The following is an 8,927-nucleotide window of genomic DNA, read 5'->3' on the forward strand; positions in this document are numbered from 1 at the left end:
AATAATTTGTACACATATCCTCAAATTCCTCTGCTCCTGCATCCCTGAGAATAATATCTTTTATATTTCATTCATATCAAAATGAATCAATTCACATTTCACTTACGACATGTTTGTCAAATCCACCAGCAAATCTATGTCTTTCTGAAGTCCACCACTATCCTCCTCGCAGTTTACAATAATTCTGAATTAGGTGTCATCCCCAAATTTTGTGCTTATGCCATGCATAACCTATACCAAGTTATCAATATAAATCAAAAGGAGCAATGTTCCTAATGCTGATCCTGAAGGAATTTCCTCTATATATGTTGCTCCAGTCTGAAAAGCAACTGTTCACCATTTCTCTGAGATAGCAAGAACTGCAGATGCTGGAGTCAGAGATAACAAAGTGTGGAACTGGAGGAGCAGAGCAGGCCAGGCAGCATCAGAGGCGCAGGAAGAAGGGTCCCGGCCCGAAACGTCAGCTGTCCTGTTCCTCTGATGCTGCCTGGCCTGCTGTGTTTCTCCAGTTCCACACTTTGTTATCTCTGTTCACCATTTCTCTCTGTTCTTTACCATGCTGTCACTATCACTTTTATTCTCATGGTTCTAACTTTTCTGACAAATCCATTATGTGTCACTTTATTAACTGTAGTTTAGAAGTTCATATTTACCACACCAATATGAGTTAGCCTTGTTCGCCCTATGTTTCCTCGTCAAAAAACTCAAGTTTAGAAATTTTAAGCTTAGTTATACTTGGTTTTCCCTGAATGAATTCCTACAGGCTTTCCGTTTAATCCACCATCCTTTAAGGAGCTGTTCACTTGGTTCCAGATTATGGTTTCCAAAAGATGTTCTCACCACTGAGGTTAAATGGCCTGGCTGGCTGGGCTGATCCATCCATCCTCTTTTGAACAAGGATGTAGATTTTGCAGTTTGAATTTGAATGAATTTGATCATTTATTTATTACAGTGGATGAAATAATTGAATATGCAACCAGGAGGACTGTCAAGTTGTCACTTTCGGTAAATCATAATTGATGATGGCTCAATGCCAATTTTAAATCAAACCTAAATAGAATCTGAATGACAAGGTTGTCATTTCCATGAATCCAACCATTGTCTCTTCCAACACTCACCCCTCCCCCCAACAATCCCAACCACCATCACTACCATCACCACCCCTATCCCCACCATAGGTACTGGATTTCCCTCCTACCTGCCTTTAGGCTGTTCATGTGGGAAAGTGAGTATTAATGTGTTTAAGTTCATCCCAGCCTTCTGCTGGTTTCTTTTGTAGTTTTATGTGTCATCACACCTTCCCCTTTTCCTTGTACATATGGGGACATAATGGTCTTGAAGTAAAATCTTATTATAAAAAATTACATCAAAATCTATTGCCCTTCAGGTCGAAGATACTGAAATATCCTTAGTGATACTAAAATGATTTAATTTGATGTCTGTTAAAAATAGCATTATAAGTGTTCAGTCTTGGTCTAACTGAGATATTCAGATAATGTAACTGCTTTTTAAGATGCTTGTCCTGTAATTTATGTGTGTTCTCCCCTCGGCTTATCTCATTCTATGATTACCTCCTGCAGGTTCCCTGCTGGTGCTACTCAAGCTCAATTTTCTTGGAAGGTCACAAAGTATGAAATAGAACAGGATCATTTGAACAAGACAATTCTTCCCACTGTTACATATGCAATGTCATCTGTATCTACTTTATTTAATCTCAAGGAAGCTAGGTCAAGATTCCTCATGCACTCCAAAAATAATTCTGCAGAATTTGACAATATCCACCAAAACTTATAATGTGTGTTGCTTCTCCTTGCGTGTGTTAATCTGTACACACTCAATGTGTGTGGTTTCAGTATTCCCGTGCCCATCATTTTTTCTAGATTATTGGATGACCATGATAACAAGTAATTCCATTTGAAGATGATATACATGCAGAAAATACATAAACTGCAAATTCTGTTCGTCTGAAAAAAAAGCAGAAAATGCAGAAATCATTCAGCAACTCATTCGGTACTTGAGGATAGAGCAAATGAGATGACATTCCACTGTAGTCTTTATAAATATTTATCCAGTTTTTTTAAACTGAAATTTGTTCTTCATGCACCACTGAGAAAAAAATGGTGTAATCATGCGTAAAGCCTGTTTATTTTGTATTTTAAGCTCCAGTTGCTCAATGTAAATCGTCTGTTTATATTTGCACTATCCATTATCCCATCAGTTTAATGAGTTCAAAACCAAGGATTTGCTGATGGAATTAATGAGTGGTAGGCTTAGAAACACTGGCATGAAAAAAATTATTGAAGACCTTAAGATCAGGAGACATTTTTGCAGTTAAATGGAATTTTGTTTCTCAGAGTCTGATAGAACACTTGATATCTTTAGAATGCCAAGTCAGCTGATATATAATCTTGAAATCTTAGTTGTTTGATGCTTAGTGAGTGGAATTTCAGGTATGATTCAAGCTGGAAACTTGCATGCAAATTATCATACAATAACTACAGTATGGAAACAGGCCATTTGACCCATTGAGTCCACACTGACGCTCCTAGCCTATCCCTGTAACCCTATATTTCCTGTGGCTAATCCACATAGTTTGCACATCCTTGGATGCTATATGCAATTTAAAATGGCCAGTCCACCTAACCTGTACATACATCTTTGGACTGTAGGAGGAAACAGGACCACCCCATGCAGACATGGAGAGAATGTACAAACTCCACACAGACAGTCACCTGAGCTTGGAATCGAACCTGGGTCCCTGATGCTGTGAGACAAGAATGTTAACCACCAAGCCACTGTGCCACCCTAATTATGCTTGAAATATCAATGGTTATTCAAAATGCTGTTCAGATTTTTATACAAACCCACTGACATTATCATAATCACACCTTTCATGAACCAGCCCGTTTGATCAACGTAATAGAAAATTATTATTTATTATTATTATATTATTTTTAAAATAATAAAAATTATTATTTTTATTTGCTTTAAAAATAATTAATGCATTCAGTACTGCTAAGTGTTGCTCTTTTATTAATAAAGCTGAAAATGGGTTTGTTGTAAAAATAATTTTTCATTAGTGTCTAGCCATAAGTAACTTGATTTTAAATAACTGACAATGATTTTAAAAAGAATAATTGTTTCATTCAATGTTCGTTTATTATTAAATTGAGTATTTTCAACATGCAAACAACTATTCTAAAATCCTCCCAAAGTTTGTACTTCACAAAAAAATGGTTTAATTTCAAGAACTTCCTTGAATGGACACTAATAATTTTTAGAAATGTGCCATCCTTACTATTTTCACCTGGGAATTTAACAATTTAATATATGGCCAGTTTCAGGCAAAACAATTTTTAAAGGTGTGTTTAAGATTGCAGATACACACTATATGCTTGATATTACTTATACAGGAACCCAGGAAGGTTGAACAGGAGTAGACCATGTAAATCCTTAAATATGTTGCACCATTCAATGGGGTCACGTCAGATCTATGACTGAACTGCATGTACTTGCCGTTACCTCGTATCCCTGAATTTAAATCAACAGTAAAGATCTATCAGTTTCAGATTTCAAATTTACAATTGGTCCAACATCAATAGCTCTTTCTAGAAGAGAGTGCTCGACTTTCAAACTGGTTCCTAATTTCAGGCCTGAAGGGTTTGGTTCTAATATTTGGACTATGTCCCTGATCATTGACTCCCAATTATTAAAAGTTGCTTCTGTCTACCCTATCTGTTCCCTTAATATCTTGACAACTTTAATTAAATCACACTTAATCTTTTAACATACAGACAATGCAACACTAGTCTGTGGAATCAAGCTTCGAAATAGAATGCTTGGAGTCAGGTAGCACTCTGGTAAATCTAAACAACATACCACCTAAAGCCAATATATCCTTAACAAAGTGTAGTGGCTCAGAACAAGGGTTATCATGGTAAAAACATGACTATTACCCTCATTATATTTGACTCCTTAGGATATAAAGGCTGGTATTCTGTTCACCTTTTCAGTTAATTTCTCTATTTGTTCATGATATTTTAATGACTTATGTAGCTGGACCGCCAACTCGCTTTGGAACTCCACTATTTCTAGTTACTTACTATTTTGAAAGTACTTTGCTCTGTCCTTTTTAGGTCCAAAGTGGATAACCTCATATCTGACTACATTGGAATTTAAACTTAGGTTTAAAACTTTCCATTCTTTTGTGCAAGATACCCTTTTCCCGCCCATTCAAATTCAACAGTTTTGTGCTAAAAATATGACAACAAACTATCAGTAAATATGTTATACATATAAAGCCAGCTTTTGGTTTTGGATCTGCTCTCTGGAATGATGAGCTGATCTAAGTTAGTGGAAATCATAGAATGAAAGTCATGAGGTAGGGTTATAATGTAACGGCCTTTAGTTATGGAATGAGTTTCGGCAAGAAGGCATAAAAGGAGCCAACATTTAAGGTAAGCCATTGTACTGTTATGGCAGTTTGTAATTAATCAGAAATAGGTCAAGCTTCATATCCTAGGAACCAACAAGTTTTTAACAGAACTTTTAACAAAATGCTGGTAGCTGACATGAAATTATCCAAACAGAGAGCTGATGCAGAATCCTATAGGGGTGAAATCTCATATCCTGAGCAAAGTGGGCTATTGTGAGATTTGTGGTAAAATTAGATATGAAGTTTGGAGAGGCTATTTGTGATGTCAGGAGCATCTTAGTCCATTTTTAAATAGCGGCATGTTGAGAGTCACACTAGAAGGCAGTGAGTTGCCAGTTAAGGGGGATTATTACTTATTAACTACCTTGTTGACAGCTCAATTCACCTCATTAGTATTCATCCTTCAGTATTACCAAAATTACCATCAAGCTAGATGACAAGAAAACTCAACGTCGAAACCAGAGCAGGTACCTGGTGACTTCAGCTCACCCCTTCTTCCAATGTTGGACACTGGTCATCAACATCTCATGGCATGCTCCTCATCCACAGAAATTGGCATCCTGTATTTCCAACCTCTATGAACGCTCATGGCATCTCTTCAATCTATGTACAGCCACTGCCGTGCTTCAATGTTGCACCTGGAGCTGTAACTGCAGTTATCATTGTAATGCTGCAGCAAGGGCACTGTGTACTCAGGGACACACACACTCACTTTAAGTTTACCTGGATGCTCACAGTGTCCCTGCCTTGCAATGCATTGCCTTGTTTTGCCTTTTCTCACTTTGCACCCTCATCTAGAGATACAAGGCTTACATGATTTCTGTCTTGCTTGTTGTTAGCTCAAACACGAAGGTAGGAAGCTTGGTATGGTTGTCAGCGGGCCTAAGTCAAGTCAAGGGGGATAGCCCTCAATTAGAGCTTCCTGAAACAGTAAGTCAAGGGTAGACTCCAATACCAGTCAAGGTGCTTGGAAACAGTCAGTCATTTGCTTGGAGCAGTCAGAGTCAGGATGACTTCCACATAAAGGATAAGGAGCCAAATGTCAGGCAGCCCATCATTCATCTTGAGTCTGCCTATGAGAGTGGCTGGGAGTAAGGGAGACAAAAGTGGGAGCACAGCTTTTACTTTTAGTACAGGCAGGGAGCTGTCCTGAGAGAGTGATTAGGTAGTGCTGAGGGCACACCATAGTGTTAGTGTTGTTAGGGGTTGGAGTAAGTGATAGTGAGTGAGAGAAGATGTTGCACTCAATAGCTTAAGTTGTGGAGCATGAGCCTTGGGTGGGAGATGAATTCAGTAAGAGAGAGGGAGTGAGTGTGAGATATTGGAGAGGAGATGATGGATCTTATCCTTGCAAAGTGAAGAAGGTTCACTTTCTTCCCACTGTGTTGGTCATTTCCACAGATGGCTAAGGCTGCTTGTGGCCAGGTGTCAATCTCTCACCAGAGAAGAATGATGGACATCATGGCCTCCACTCCTGGTCCTGGGAGACATGGAAATCCTACTCTGTGTCGCACCATCTAGCAGGACCATACAGTGGGGTGCTGATTTTCCCCTGTCTGACATGTCTGTGGAAGATGTCAGGAACCATGCAGGTTTGCTTGGGACTGACAGGGGTGGTCAGGGTGCACAACAGGCTTTTAAAGATGGCATGAGTGCAAGCGATGCTGGTGAATTCCGGGATATCTGCTGCATGGTGAGTTGTTTTGGGAATGTTGTGTCATAAGATGGTGCCAGAATTGGACATGGGGACTGCTGTAGAGGTGGGTTAGATAGTTAACGAGGGGTGTTTGGTAAGATGCAGTGAGAAAACTCACTTGGGGTTGCAGCTAAGAAGCCTTCAAAAAACCTAACGCAACTTGGATTTAGCCAAAAATGTAAGATTCAGCCTGAGAGATACAATGATGTGACTCTATGCATATGTTAACCAACAGGTGGTTTACGCAGTCATGCCACACAATGGCTTGTAGTTGCCCATATTTCAGTAACCATCTTGGCTATAGAACTTCTGTGGCCAAGCAATAAGTAGAACTTACAAGCTAATGATTATGATTCTATTACACATGCGTGTGGACTCACATCCCTTTGAAATGCTCATTCCAAAATTGCTTCAAAGGGTAAAACTCATTCACCAATATAATCTTGCTGATAAAACCAGAATATTCTCTATTGCCATACCTTTATAAGACAATATATTATTCATGAACCCAGGGTGTGGAATTGATGGATGAATCAAAATATTACAATCAAAAGGGAAAGGGTGGACTGGTCAGTGTATCAGTCATTGTCTAGGGTGTCATTTCTTTGTTTTATAAGAAGTCAGTGTTTATGGACAAGGGACTGACTTCCAAGGATAACTGCAAATGGAATGGATCATTCACAGTTGTCAACGTCCTTCACTGAGTGATCATCAGGGTGAATATTAACCCAAATCGAGGAGAACAAAAGGGAAATGTAGATTGTGAGTATTTGTTGAATTGAAGTGAGCGGGTCAATTATATTTTTATGTAATCACGGATGCAATGAACGATCAAAAGAATATTGAATTGTCACCCTTGACCATCGCACCCCAAGTGGAGAAGTTCACATCAAACTCTATAATTACAGGTTATGTCCAGTGTTGCAGATTCACCTACCTAATGAGTTAAGGAAGATCCAAGGGATGGTCTCCCTGTGATTGAGGTCTCCTGGCAGTCTTCAGACATGCCATTATGTATGTTGTCTGTGAGGAATCTCCCCTTAACAAAATCAGCAAAGACTCTATATCCACGACTTTCATCTCTGAGTTTGCTGTCAAATAAGTTTTCATCAGTGCATACAGCTCAGCAATAAAGAGTACCAGGGGAATGGAAAGGGGTGTGCAGTGAAATTTCCTGCTTCATCTACCAATTGCAGGTGCATATACCATTAGAGATGGAGGTATAGAAATTCAGTGGAGGTTGCCAGTAGATTAGGATTGTCCTCAGAAATAAAGGGAACTTTATTTATTGGCTTCCTTTTTGAGGGAATTGCATTTAGCTTTTTGATAAAAATGTTCCTGTAGAGAGTCTCCTCCCACTGTCCCCCCACTCCATGAAAGATATTCTGAGATGAGAAAGTAGATGTAGATTTAAAAGCAAGGAACTGACTGACACCGGTGCAACTGTCAGAGGCAACATAATTCATTACTCACTTGACAGCTTGTTGCTAACAATCAGTAAATGATAATTACTGTTGTTGAGAAGCCACAGAGCAAGACCAGAAAGGCTCTTAGGAAACTGTGCATAGAAATTGGAATCAGCAAGAGAAACCTTGAATGAAGCTGATTAGAAGAACAATTATCAGGATAATCTGATTGGTCCGAGCAGAGAGAAATGTTGTCAATATAAAATTATGAACAAGAAACTATGGACACCAATAATCAATGAAAGTTTTAAAATGCAAGCAATGGGAACAAATGAAGGGTGGAATTGAGAATGGATTGGTTGAGAAGTTTCATGTAAAAGAACAAAGCTGTGAGAGGCACTTTAAATGCTTGAGAAATCATGTTTTTCATTCAGAGGTGAAAGGCTGTACAAGTCCTTTGATGTTTTGGCACAGTAGCAACTGATTCTAAAATGTTTCAAGTAAATGTTTAAAGGCTGCACTTTTCTGATTTCAAATCATGGTATAACATGGCATTCCAGGAACTCCTTAAGGGCACCTTTATCCTCACCAGTGGAGTTCAATATATACGACTTTTCAGTCCTCCCTAACAATGGACTTTGATGGTAATGTATTGAGCTTGGTTGAATTGTTCAAATTTGACTTTGGCTCTAAGTGCCACAATCTTAAATATTATATCTTTAACCTTTTTCAAAACTGGAAAGCCCTGAAATCTGAACAGAAAGATCACCAAATATTTTCACAATGAAGTAGTTGAACAATTCTTGTCATGAAAAGGAAAGTTAAAGCTTGTTTGACCTTAATTGGTATCTAAACCATCCAGGTGGGAATTGAATGAGAATTGAATGAAAAAATGGGCACGAAGTGGCTGAATTAATTTAACACTCTCTGACATTATGATCAGGATCTGTAAGTTCATTTCATAGACTGATAGAGTCATAGAGATCTACAGCACGGAAAAAGGCCCTTTGGCCCATTGCATACCCTATAGTCAGAATCAACCACCTAACTATCTCAAGGAAAGTACACTTGGAATTGTCAGCTTAATGGTGGTCCACTTGTCCCTCACTGTTTGTGAGTTCAGATACCACTCCAGAACAATAAATACAAAGCTTACATTGATCTCCCTGTTTAGAACTGATGCAGTGCTGTCCCGTTGATGCATCATCTTTTAGATGAGATATCACATTAAAGGCCAGTATGCATTCTCAGACGGATGCATTTCAAAAGAAATGCAGGACGGTTTCCTTTGGTACCCTGACTAATATTAGCCAATGAACCAATGTTGCTTAAAATAGTCTGATGTGTATTATGTGCAATTTGACGGCATCACTGATGATACCTAGCTTGC

Source organism: Rhincodon typus, chromosome 5, assembly GCF_021869965.1.
Source record: "Rhincodon typus isolate 14 chromosome 5, sRhiTyp1.1, whole genome shotgun sequence".
NCBI classification, from domain to species: Eukaryota; Metazoa; Chordata; class Chondrichthyes; order Orectolobiformes; family Rhincodontidae; genus Rhincodon; species Rhincodon typus.